Genomic DNA, 13,841 nt, shown 5'->3' with positions numbered 1-13,841 from the left:
CCTGGGAAGCTTTGGCCTCTATGGGAAACCGTCCAATTAACGTCAGGTCGGAACACATCCCTCTTTTTGGAGAGGTCGCAGCGGAACCACTTCCGGATCCTAGAGAGCGTTTATTCCGTGGCCAGGGGAAACGGTAGCCACGGTAACACATTCTTCCCTTTTCCCCGGACTGCGCGCGGGGTCAGTTTGCGAGGATTCCAGCGCGACTTTTCGCAGTCCGCTTTCTAATTGGCAGTGCTTCTTGGAAAAGAAAAATGTGAAAGGTAAACAATCCCCGGAGCGCTTTTCGATGGGGGTTGTGAGTACAGTTCCCGGCATTCAACGTACTAGGGTACATGGTATCGAATGCCGGGAATTGTAGTCTTCGACCAGCTGCATAGTTTGGCCCTTTCACGTTTTTCCAGCAAATCCTTGCGTGATCTCTGCGCTGCGTGTTTCAGAATTTACATTTCGTTCTGATTGCAGTAGCGATCCGTACCTTTTGCAGGGCTGTGCGGCGTACACAGCCTTTAGAAGTGGGCCTAGAAAGCTGATGTCACGCCTAGCCCAAGGCCGCCCTGTACTATGGGGGTCGGCTTCTCGGAGTCGGTTCCGCCGCCGGCCGGGAAACAAGAGTTTCCGAATCTGGCTTCTCGTAAGTTACTTAGGCAGCCTACCCCTTCACTCTCTCTGCTCTTTCCGCCTCCGGAATCACGAGGCCTCCACGATTTGGTTTACAGAAGAGGGTAGTGGGGCTTTTTCTTTTTCTTTTTTTTCTTTTTTTTCCTCTTGAGGGAAATTGCAAGCAACAGTAATAGCCTCGACTTCCTCATAAAGTTCTAAGGCGGTGGTGACCCGGCGATCCTAAAGTCTCTGTTGTAAGTCAAGTTGGAGAGCATGGTCATGAAGTTCGGTCTAGCATAGAAAAAGAAAAAAAAAAAAACCTTTTAGTTTTAACGAGTGCAAGAGGATACACCTGCAGGTATTTGAAAGCAAAACCTGTGGAGCTGCAAATGAGAGCGGGAGTGCTTTGTAACTTCATAGAAAAACCTAGTCAGCGAGCAGAAAGTCATAAAGCACCAGGTGTCTTTCCTGTTGAGGGAAGTCCCTCCGACTAGGCTTGTGCCTTCGGAAGTATTTTATCTCTTTTACCTAGTCTTTACATAGCCCTCACTCCGACTCGCAACCCCTTTCCAACAAAAGTCCTCCCTCTTCCTCATCGTTCCCTCCAGGAATATTTAACTTCGAATTGGTTTTCATATAATCATCCGAATTCCTAAAGACAGGCCTTTCAGTGATAGACTATCATAATCTTTTATAACTTCCCCTGTTTAGATTTGCCAATCTTAATTCTGCGGTTGGTGTTAACACATTGTGGTGGTGCCTTATTTACATCTGCCCAAATTACCTACATTTGTTATTAGTAAGCAAAACATTGTTTGCACAGCTTTTTTTAAACACTTCTGTGCTTGCATCTTTTTTTTTTTTTAGAGTATACTAGGGTGTTATTTACATTCAGAAATCTCAACGAATGCATTTTTGTATGTTTAAACATTATTTTTTTGTTTTAGATGAGTTCTTTCATTTTTTTTTGCATTTCACAATTCAACTACTTGACCTTTTTCTCCAGCTCTGAACAAGTCAGCAACCAGTTCTGAAACCGCAGATTCCATCTCAACTGGTTAGTGGTAGGTAGTGGATGCTGCACCTGGAGGGAACTGAGACTGAGACATGCCCTCCAAAGTAGATCCATCGTTTGGGGGTGTACTTTTTTGCAGGCGATGGTGGGAATTTATGAGGCAGGTAGAACATAAGACAGTAGACAGGCAGAAGAAGATGGTTGGCTGTTGTTTGACTCAGCTCTGCCCCTCTAAAATAGGATTCTTGGGCGCCGGCCCTGTGAAAGGAATGGGCAGCGTACTCAGTTCCCAGTCTCGTTTCTCTCCTGTGGTCTCCACCTCTTCTGACTTGACCCATTATGTATCGTCAGGTCCCATCTTGATCTAGCTCCTTCAGAATTTACACTCCAGATTGCTATTAATCTCCCTCCCATTGGATCTGATTCCCTTCCTAATTGTAGTTTGTCCCTTTTGACACTAGGTGTCCATGGACATTCCTGGAAATAGCTACCTTTGTTGTTTTTGTTGTTAAGCTAAAAGAATAGATAGGCAAAGCTTCTCAAAAGAATAGATAGGCAAAGCGGTGCCATTAGGGGCAATGGATCACTCACCTGGTCAGCAGGTGTAGTCCAGCAGTGAGGAGTCAGTGAGAACACAGACTGGGGAGAGCAAGGTTAGAAAGCAGTTGGCATCAGGGAGCATAAAGGAATGGGGCTGAGCACCAAGGTGAATTTGTTGGTTGGTTGATTCATTCACTCATTCATTCATTCATTCATTAACCCAGTAAGTGTTGAAGACCTGGTGTGTGCCAGGTATTATGCAAGGTGCTAGCAGTATAAGTGTAGGCAGTGTAGATATGGTCTCTATTCATAGAGATCTTATTAACAGTAGAGTTGCATCATAAGCACATGTATCTTATTTAAAGGCAAAGATAATAAAAGCCTGACTACAAAAATACATGAGGGAACGTTTTTGGGGTGATGGAAATGCCCTTGATCTTGATTTTTGTGGCAGGTAAAATTCATCAAACTGCACATTTAAAAAGGCGAATTTTCTCATATGTAAATTATACCCCCTCAAAACAAACAAACAGACAAACAAAGCTAAAAGCAACTCTCATTCTATACAACGAAACACTAAAATACCCATTTTAGTAGGTAGGAACTGGAGATGTCCACTATTGCCAGTATCATTCCACACTACTTACGAATGTCTAACAGTATGATAAGAAAATGAAATAATTGGTATTTAAGAAAAGTCGATGTCTTTTATTTCAAAATTCCTTCTTACTGGTGAAATGATTATATATCCCAGAAACCCAAGAGACAGTAGTTAGCGGAGGTAAAAATTACACATACACACAGAGAAAATATGAGAATGGTAAAATTTTGACTCTGAAATAAATATATAGACATCAGTAGACTTGATCTAATTTGGAAAAACACAAGTGGAGATTTTTAATGTTTCATTCATAATAAAGACAAAACCAATAAAAAACTTAGGAGTAAACTCGACAAGAAAGACAAAGCTCCTATATGAAGAAAACTAGAAAATCTTACTGAAGAATATAAAACAAACGCAGAACTTGGGTCAGGTGCCATACCATAGGTATTATCTATCTGTAACAAATTACCCCAAAACTATGCAGGTTAAACAACAAATGTTTATTATCTCATGCAATATGTGTAGGTCAGGAACCTAGTAGTGCTTAGATGAATGGTTCTGGCTCAGGGTCTCTCAAGGGGCCACAGTCATCCGAGGCTTGACTGGGCTGGGGCTGTGCTTCCATGGTGGCTCACTCAGAATGCTATTGGTAGGACACTTCAGTTTCTCACCACATGGACCTCCCCATAGGGTTATTCGAGTGTGCTCACGGTCTGGCAGCTGGCTTTTCCTGGAGTGAGTCATGATCCAGGCCAAAATAGCAGGAGCCACAATCTCTCATGATCAACCTCAGAAATCACACACCATCATCTCTGCAGTAACCCTACTTAGTGAAAGACGGGATTACACAAAGATGTGAATACCAAGAGTCAGATGGGATTACACAAAGATGTTAATACCAGGAGTCAGAGATCACTGGGGCCATTTTGGAAGCTGACGGCTGCCCCACCCAACCGAGCTTTAAGGGAAGCTGAGAAAGGCTCTGATATTTTTAGCTTCTTTTGTTGAGGGACGGGCTCAGAAGGTGGGGATAAGAATCATAGGTGGGGAGTTCTCCAAATATAGGAAGGTGATTCAGATGCTGTAAAGTCAAAAAGAGTAATAAATGTGTACTATATGTTTGAATTACCAACAGATCAGTGCAACAAGAGAGAATCCATAAATAGATTGTTTCAATTTAATACGTGACAAAAATGATGTTTCAATTTAGAGGGGAAAGAGTAGTTTTTTCATAAATGATGCTGGCTTTGATCTGGTTATCCACCGCAAGGAAAATAAAGTTGTATTTTCTCTTATACCATATAGAAAATAAATCCAGGTTAAAAGAAATGAGCCTGTGAGTATATGCTAGGGGGTTGGGAGACCTTAACCAAGACTGAGCATCCAGAAAATACAACAGAAAGCCTGTGTTTACCAGGCCTTCTCCTTGGTGGTCTGTGAACTCCAGTTTCGTCTTTCTAGCACTAGCATTTTGAAGATGCTGAGCTTTGCTTCGCTTATCTTCTAAGTATATTGGTTCTGCGTGGCATAAGAATCAGCAAGTACTTGGAGGGGAAAAGCAATAGAGAATGTAGGGCTCACTTTTCTAATTTTCCCTTCTCTCTGGAATTTTGTCTCCTCAACTCCTGGTCACCTGGTAGCTATCTGATGCCTTTAAAGAAATTTTCATGTATTTTATCCAGCTTCTCTAGTTATTTTTGTCCAGCATAGTACATTGACCTTTGAGCAACATGGGGGGTTAGGGCACTGATCCCCTGGACAGTCAAAAATCCATCTATACATTTTGACTCCCCCGAAACTTAATTACTAATATTTTACTGTTGACTGGAAACCTTACCAACAATGTAAATAGTTGATTGACATGTTTTGTATGTTACATGTGTTATATACTGTTTTCTTGCAATAAAGAGAGAAAATAAAGTTATTAAGAAAATCATAAGGAAGAGGGAATACATTGACAGTACTGTACGTATTTATTGAAAAAAAATCTGCATATAAGTGGACCCACGCAGTTCGAATCTGTGTTGGGGGGTCAACTGTAGAATGTAGGAGAGGTAGATCTACATGGTAGTAGAAATCCCTTGTCCTGTTTTAGCATTTCAAAAAAAAAAAAAATTACCACGGTTTCAAATAACACATTAAATAACCAGAATTATTGTCTCTTAACCTTTTCGTGGCTTTTCATCAAGCAATTTATATGATGTTTAATGTTTCCAAACTATGGAACTTGTCTTGTATTTTGGCTATAGAACAATAAATGTGTTTCCAGATATTTAATGTAATTATTACTATAGTTTCTACATCCTTGTTGTGACTAGTTTTAACTGCAATTTTGGATTGTGATCTTCCTATCCCATGCCCCAATTTACACCACATTACCCTGCTTGAGTATTGACTTGGAATTTATAAAATATTTACATGCATTTGCTAATAAAATCTGTTATAAATTAAACCTGTTATAAATTAAATTCACCCATAGTTTTGTAATTTGCATTTTATTTTCTCTAGAGTCTGCCTTAGAAAAGCAGGTCAATTAAAAAATGTTATCCAGTTGTCCACTATCAACTTTGGACATTATCAGAGACAGAGGAATTGAATTTCAAATAGGAGATTTGTTAAATTTTAAGTTGCGGTAACTAAATTAAATACTTTGCATGATCAAATCAGCCACATTATGATAATTACATTGGGGACTTAACAGAGTTTTAGAACTAGTAGGAATCTTAGAAAACATGTAGTTCTACTACCTTCTCTTTCAATATTAAATTATAAAACTAATATATTTTCATAGTTAATAAAAACCAAAATTGGAATAGAAAAGTATAAGATCAAAGATAAAACTTCCAGGTTCTCCCACCCAACTATTCTCATTCTCTAGAGTTTACTACTGAGAGAGAGTTTCCTTGTGCACCCTTCCAGAAAGTGCATGTGCGTAATAAAATTAAAAGTGAATTGTTTAATTTTTTTACAGATACATGGAGCAACACACATTAGATTATTCCATTTAATACATCTCAGATGTCTCATTCCTTTTTTTTTTATTTCTCTATTTGTTTCCAGTTTGTTGCTATTATAGTCAGTGCTGCAGGTTTAATACATACAGGTTTTAGTATTCGGGCAAGTTTATCTGGAGGCTAAATTTTTAGTTTTGGAATAGTTAAGAATATGTGCATGCAAAATTCCATTGATATTTAGCATTTCCTGTATTAAAAAAAAACTATACCGATTTACCCTCCTATTTTAAGCCTCCCCAGCCTCCCTTAAAAAAAAAAGAGCTTAGGAAATTTGAAGTTTAGAGTAATTAAATGAGGTGCCAGAGTTAGGTGATGGCAGAACAAAGTGGAACTCATATTTTTAAAATTTCTTGCATTGTTCTAGCTACTGCATGCCTCTTGACTACCTGAGTTTAAAAGATTAAAAAAAAATTTATAGTTATTTCAAAAATCACAAATGTATACTGTAAAAAATTTGGAAATTATAAAAAAGGTCAAGGGAGAAATTAAAATAACCCATATACTTTTATTAGATATATCACTATTAGTGTCTTGCTGTATTTATTAATATTTATTATATTTTAAAATTAAAATTAGAATCACACAAAAATATTGTTTTATAACTGCCTTTTTCACTTGCCAATGTATGGTAAACATTAACAATAAATATTTTTACAAGATATCTTTTAATGGGTGAACAATATTTCATGTCATGACTACATTACAATTCACTTTATTATTGTTAGACCTTCAGTTATCAGTTTTTAATCCATTGTACATATTACCTCAATGAAAATCTTTAGAGATGAATCTTTATAGGCAAAAAGAATAAATTCTTAAAATTGGAAAGCTTGGTAAAAATATATGATTTGTTGTAAAAGGCTTTTGGTATACACTGGCAAATTGCCCTCCAGGAAGGTTGTACTGGTTTACATTTCCAGTGATTTGCATTTTATGCATAAAAAGCTTAAAAATAAAAGAAAAAGTATGGTTTGGACCTGTTGGGGTAAAATTACTCAAATTAGATGCCGTGGTCATTGGGGGCAGGGTGGTGGGGATGTGGTATTTAAATATAGAAATTTCTAAGCCTTAAAGTACTGAGAAGAATTTTTGAAAAAGGTCAGAGGAACATTTGATCAATTAGTAGATATTCTCATAACTTTTACTTGTAAAGTGCAGTGATAAATACAGTGAAAGCATCGAGACTGCTTTATCATAAATCGGAAGTCAGACATTTGCAGTAGAGGTAACGTTAACAATGACAGCAGCGATAGGAAAAGAAAACATTTATTGAGGGCTTAGTATGTAGATTCTAAAACGTAAATTAAACAGTGATAACTTGCTTAAGATATCTGTTGGGAAGGATATTTCTTAATGAGAAGTCCACCTTAGCAGTGTTAAAAGAAAACAAATTGTAATTTAAAAAGTTATCAGGTGCTTACTATGCACAGTCTCATTTAACCCTGATGCACGGGTGTGGTCATTCTTTCCACATTTACAGCTGCAGGAAGTAGTGTCAGAGTCAGACCTTGAGGCAGGGTTTATAGCGACTCCAGAGCCCCTGCTCGACTCCTGGGAGTGTGTGTACCTGACAGCGTGGGAGGTGCCACTGTGATGCCACTTGCTTCTATAAGGTGAGCCGGGGACAGATTTTAAATAGCTTTGATTATCTGGTACGGATGTTGGACTCTTATATTATCCCTGTTGTTCTATCATGGCTGGAAGCAGAAGTCCATAACTGTCTTTTTAATAGATGCGCAACCTGTCATCGGTGGTTGTACTTGTATCCTCTTATTTTGTTCCCTTAGTTAATACTCGTTTGCTTGTTTTCTTTTACTATTTATTTCTTTCATAAACAATGCAATGAAAATCTTAATGGCTGTAGTTTTTCACTATTTCGATTAGTTCTTTGGAGTGAGTCCCAGAAAGTAAGATCATTGAATCAAAAATTATAAATGCTTAATATATTTTGAAGTATATTGCTATTTAGTTTCCAAATATACCTTCCAATAGATTTCCAAAATTACCAGTTTACAGTTCCATACCTATATATGAGATATAAGTTTCACCAATATTTAGATAGCTGTACTTAAAAAAAAAATCTATATCATTGCTTATTTTAAATTTCTTCGAATTCTAGAAATGTTGAATGTGTTTTTATATGTATTCTGGTATTGTTTTTCTCTTTGTATATTTTGCTTACTAGTCTAGTAGGGTGTCAATATTTTTCTTGGAATAAAGACATTTAATTGTGGCAAATATTTTTCATAGTCTGTTTGCCTTTCACATTTTTAAAAAACTTAATTATATCTGTTTATCTTTTGTGATTCTTCTAACTTAAGTTTTGGAAGTCCTCTCCAGGTTTGATAAATATTTATGTTTTTTATTTAAAAAATTATAATTTTTCTTTCAATAAATATTTACCTAACACCTACTCTGATCCAGTCATTACACTAGGTGTTGGGAATATGGTAGTGACCAAGATAGAAATGATTTCTGATCACGTGGGAATAGGAGAAAGTGGACATTTGCGAGGGCTATTAATCTAATTCTAGCCTCCTACATGGTAGGTGAGGAAGTCTATTAATTAAGCACCCATGATACCTATTCTGTCATCTTTTAGAATTTTTTTTTTTGGTACGATAGTGTGAAATTATGGTTTAAATTAAGTGTTTTCCAAGTTGCCACCTTTTATTACAACATCGTTTGTTGGATAGGTGTGTCCCACCCATTGATTTATGGTATGTTCATGACCTAGAGTTGTTACAATATGGAGACAATATAACATATGTGTTCTGGAGTCAAGATGACCTGTGTTTACATCCTGGCTCTCTACTTATTAGCCAAATGACTTCTAACATGTCGCTTATCCTATTTCGACTTTCGTTTCTTCATCTTAAAGTAGGGTGGTAATATTATTTACTATATAGGATTATCGTAGCAATTAAGTACAAAAGGATTACCACTGTTTAAAAAGGTACTGCATTATTATGTAATTGTCAGGTAGGTGATCTTGAAGAAAAATTGCCCTATACATTTTAATGATATTTTTCTCCATAGGTGAAAGGTATAAACATAACCAAAAAAGGGCAACATTTGGTATGAGAATGAGTTGCATCAAGATAAAGCTCATTTGGCTAGGTGGTTTTCATTTAATTTTTTGTTTCTGAGCTAGATGCAAGCATATCAAATCATTGTTGGAGGGTATGTGTTTTTCCATTAGCTCAGTGGAATTGAATTTCCAGACTACGTAGGTGAATGGAGTGTCGTGTGAACCTGCGTGATTTATGGTAAAAAAGCATGGATCTCTATCGGGTTCCTAGATCCAGACTTCCTTGCCTTTCAGTTGCCAGGCGCATTCCTGGTCTTGGGCCTCATCACACTCTGATTTGTTTCTTTTGTCCTGATGTCAGCTTCATACCTATTTTCATTTTTGCTTCAGGTTACAATCATCGGTCTTGGCTTATTCTGCTCCCTGATATGTTAGGCTCCTTCTCTGGGTTTGTCTTCCTTTTCATACTCTTAGCAAGATCCCCTGCATAACTTGCAAATCCGTAGGGGGCAGAAGTAGCAGCTGGCAAGGAACACTGGGAAGGTGGAACAGGAGGCTGGAGAGGGCTCTGTGTCCAGCGCCCACCACCTCATGGTTCTCAGCTCTTCCACGAAAGCTTTAGGGGGAACCGAGGTTATGTGAAATTGCTGTTTTTTTCTTCTTCAGTCCTAACTCTAGATTGTTACCAACTCTGATCTGTTCGTTAGTTGGCATCTCAAACATCGATAAGAAAGAAACGGTTCTGGGGAATGATTTCGATCTGTTTGTAGCCAATGTAATTAGGAGGAAGTCTTAGAAGCAGCGGAGGTCAGTGGCTGTGCCAGGGTGAAAATCGTTATTTTTTATGTGTGATGTTGTCTTTGAGCAAAGTGAAATGAGCCAGAAGAAAAATTGAGACTGTAGAAAGGTATGCCCGATTCGTTTGAAGCCCCAGAAACACATTCAACCTTATGTCTGCTCAACTCTGATTTTCAAGGAGAGAGATTGTTTTGGCAAACTACATCTTCCCTCAGCTCAATGAACTCTGCAGTTCCCGGGGCACACATTTCAAAGCTGTGGACCTGAGGTGGTCAGCGTCGGAAGCCCAGACACTCTTCGCGTTCTACCTCTTTAGACAGCATTTTTCTCTCCACTCCCAACATCTGAAGCTCTGTCTTGACTTTGTGAGCCGCCGCTTTTCCTTCTTCATCTGCCTGCTGGGTCAGACATATGGGGACTTTCTCCCCGACTGCTCGCCTTTCACGTTCTCCAAAGCCACCGACTTGTCAAATTTATCCATAGTGCGACAGAATCTCTATGTTGCTGCAGAAAAACAAAATAAAACAAAACCAAAACCAGAAACGGTTATCCTTGGGTTCTGGAGAATCCCAGCTGAAGTCTGATAGAGTTTGAAATCATCCAAGCGGCATTTCTGAATGAGTCTCAGTTTCAATACTTTTATGTTAGGATCGGAACCATGCTGCTGCAGGCTTTAGATAAAGAAAAGGAGGAGAGGCTATTCTTAGATTCCTTGATGAAAGATGGAAAAAAAATTAAGGATTGGAATGCTTAAGGCCAGGATTATTAACAAAGGGCTCCCTGTCAGTTTTATAGAGATGAGGTGAACTGGTTTTCAAGGACTGGTTGGTTATGATAGAAAAACTTTACCCAGCCACTTTGATGACTGAAAATATAGGTTAGTAAATGTGGAGATAGCTAAATCTGTTATCGGCATAAGGTTAATGTATTTTGTGTGTCTTCCTTGTGGAAGCAATTTAAAATGATTGAAAATATTAAGTGTTTAAAATTGTTACCTTATTCCTGTAACATCTATTCCTCCATGTGAAGATTTTTGAAGCTGAAATTAAGAGCAAATAATGGATCATAGAAGATTACTTAGGAAGTTAAAATGCTCACAGAAGATCTAAAATATCTGGCAGTTGTAGATATTTTCTGTATATCTAGAGCAGAGGTTCTCACCCAGGGCCGTTTTGCCCCCAGGGGGACATTTTTACCTTTCTGAAGACTTTTACGGTGTCATGGTTGGGGGATTGCTAATGGCATCTAGTGGGCAGAGGTCAGGGATATTGCTAAACGTCCTACGGTGATTAAAGAGTAATGAAGATCCAAAAGGAAAATAATGTAGCACTTTTTTCTAAAGAATCCATCCATTCTGTACCTTCTAATTCAGATATTCAGCCTACATACTATACACTCAAAAATAAAGTCTAAAACAAGCTTACCTTTCAATAATAACCAAAATCAAAGACTAAGGAGAATACTATGGAGAAATAATCTGTCCCTAACCCAAATACACAGAAAGGCTTGATTCTCAAACATTCTAGTAAATATTAATCAATGGATACAATTCAGCCAGGTCATTCCAAATTCTCTCCGCTTGGGCAGTAAGAAGCCATTTGGGCAGCTGGTAGTTATTTTAAACACCAGTTCATGCTTTTGACCATTAGAAGCACTTCTGAGTCCTTGGAGATACTGAGATTAGTTGGTGAAGTTCTAGTTTAGCTCAAGAGATCCATGTGCGGTAATCTCAAATTCTGGCCAAGATTTTGAAATTTGAAGCTTACCTAGGCCAGACAGTAGGTCTTCCATGTCTTTCCTGGCCATAATGTGAACACGGAGCAGCCCAGTTAACTATGGAGGCACAAGGTGAGTATCTTGGGAACCTCCAGGCTAATCTACCTTGTGTTCCTTTTCCTGCAGAACAGACCCTCCCACTCCTGTCCATCCCATTAAACAAACAAAAAAATAAACAAACTAACTAACAAACACTTTCTGGGGAATATAAGTGTCTCCAGAGATAGGAGGGTATTTTGGCAGTCCAGAACACCCTGACTGTTGGTCGTGAGTTTGAGATCACAGTAAGGAATCAGCACTGCAAGCAATCTCAGAGATGATCCAACTTCACAGTAAGGAATCGATGTTGCCCCTTATTTTGCCAGAGAGAATAAGGGACTTACCCAGTGGTAAAGTTGCAGTCATACCCATATTTGTCATTGTATTAGGGCATCTTACCCCAAAAATACACCATATACACCCCATAAGAGTGAATTAGGTATCTTCAGTCTTAGCTAACAATCTGAAAAAGTGAGGTAATATATGTAGCAAATCTAAGTTTTTTCTCTTGTCATTTCGAGGTCATGAAATAACTTAGAATCCTAAATAGGATTATATGTACACATAGCATCAGGAAGATTAAGTTGCTTGCCTATAATTTGCTTTTATGGGACTATAGAATGGTCTGTGAAATATGGTGCCAATGTAGAAAGATGGCAATACAGATACAGAAGGGTAGATACCTTCCTGGGCATTTATAATAACCACGTGTAATTGAAAATGTGAAACTTCAAAATTAAGATATTAAAACTTATCTTTTTGACTATAACGACTACAAGCTCCCCTTTAAATGTTCCTATCATGAAGAGTTTACTGAGAAGTGCCAGGAACTGTTTATTTCTAAGGAGTCAAATAGGTCCTTTGAAATATTGGAGAGGTTGGCCTTAAAGGATGTGGAATTTGATTTTAATAATGTAGCAGCAGGTTGAAGATCAGACTCTGTGCTCAGGTTAGACACCAAGAAATCCCAAGCCTTTCAACTGCACTCAAGGAAAAGAGCCTGACTTTAGTAAAAGTTATCCCCCAAATTTGGAGAATGTTACCTCATTCCCACCATTCTGTGCCCACCCTTTTCTGCATGAGAGACCCCCCTGAAAGCTACCCCTGACTTAGAATTTCCTGATTAGATAGCACTCTGCATTTGCAAAGCTTTCCTAGCTATTTCACGAACTTTCTTCCAGTCTCCTCAAGAAGATTATAAACTTCTGGAGGGCAGGATGTTCACTTTCTTTTCCTTTTTTTCCTGTAGATCAAATTTGGTCTAAGTAATTCCAGACAGTGATGGAATGACTTTACAGAGAAGAGATTAGATTAGGAAATATGACTAGGCCCTCTGTACACTGTTGTATATTTAACAAAGAACTTACATATACATCATTGGCTCATTATTATATTAAGATGCTTAGCCAACACTAACTAAATGTCTGCTATGGGACCATATCATTATTTGTGTTCGTGTATGAGGAGTAGAGTTACCTTACCCAAAGTATCTACTCCTTCATGTTTTAGTCAGTGTCCTCTACATTAAAACCCCCGTATCTTTTCTTACCTGGGGTTGGTGCCATACTCGGTTCACCACCCACAGGCGTAAAGAGGCTGAGGTGTGAAGTAAGGACCAGGATTGTCTGTGGTGTCCCTCTCTGTCTCGTTTCTAGAAGTAGGGAAGTTCTCGGAACAGTTTTATTTCTTCCATCCTCATCCTCCAGATCTTAGCACGGATTTTATTTATTCTGTGAGAGCTTTGTGGTTCGAAATAAACCCACAGCAGTGGGATGGCTCAGGGCCATCGTCCACCATCTCTGCACCCAGCTCAGCACCCACCACTCCAGCTCACTGGGGTGCAGAGCTGCCATCATTTTTGTGGTTCTGGGAGCCCATGCCAAGAGGAAGACAAGTTATTTGGTTAATATAACATGGTGCTCTGTCAAGATTTTTAAGACAATAAGAGTTTGAAACATATAGGTCATGTGTTAGAAATCTTCAATTTGAATTGGCAAAGCCCTAGAGCCAGAAAGTAGGTTAGTGGCCGCCAGGAGGTCAAGGTAGCGGGGAAGTGGCTTCTGACGGGTGTGGAGTTTCTTTTCAGGGTGTTGAAAATGGTCTCGACTAAGATAGTGGTGCTATCTGTACAACCTTGTGAATACACTGAAAACCACTGAATTATACGCTTTAAAATGGTGATTTTTTTTGGGGGGGGTATGTTAATTATATCTAACTTAGGTTATAATTTAAAGTATTTCAGAGTGGGTAAGGAATTTAACAAAGTTTATTGCAATTAAAGAGCTCCAATTATGCTGGATAAAAATACAACAATTAAATAAGTCCTAGGAGACGAGCTGTGAAGCATTCAGGGCTTTGTTCGCTTTGCTGGTTGGAAACAGTGCTGTATATACTGTAAGTTCCCACATAGCGTGCGTAGGT

General features: G+C 38.4%; 1 long non-coding RNA gene across 4 annotated transcripts in view; it reads left to right on the top strand.

Moving 5' to 3' along the window:
• The first annotated feature begins 1 nt into the window (after position 1).
• LOC107501147 overlaps positions 2-13,841 on the top strand; it is a 34,445-nt gene continuing 20,605 nt past the window's right edge. For 3 of the 4 annotated variants that reach the window (XR_004955785.1, XR_004955786.1, XR_004955783.1), the window contains exons 1-2: positions 2-634; positions 7,257-7,389. This is a non-coding gene — a long non-coding RNA (uncharacterized LOC107501147). The remainder of the gene's footprint in view (positions 635-7,256; positions 7,390-13,841) is intronic. The other variant, XR_004955784.1, reaches the window with a different exon arrangement.

The sequence above is a fragment of the Rousettus aegyptiacus genome, unplaced genomic scaffold (genome assembly GCF_014176215.1).
Source record: "Rousettus aegyptiacus isolate mRouAeg1 unplaced genomic scaffold, mRouAeg1.p scaffold_m13_p_2, whole genome shotgun sequence".
Classification (NCBI taxonomy): domain Eukaryota; kingdom Metazoa; phylum Chordata; class Mammalia; order Chiroptera; family Pteropodidae; genus Rousettus; species Rousettus aegyptiacus.
The sequence above is the reverse complement of the archived record's forward strand: the minus strand, read 5'-3'. Positions and strand labels throughout refer to the sequence as shown.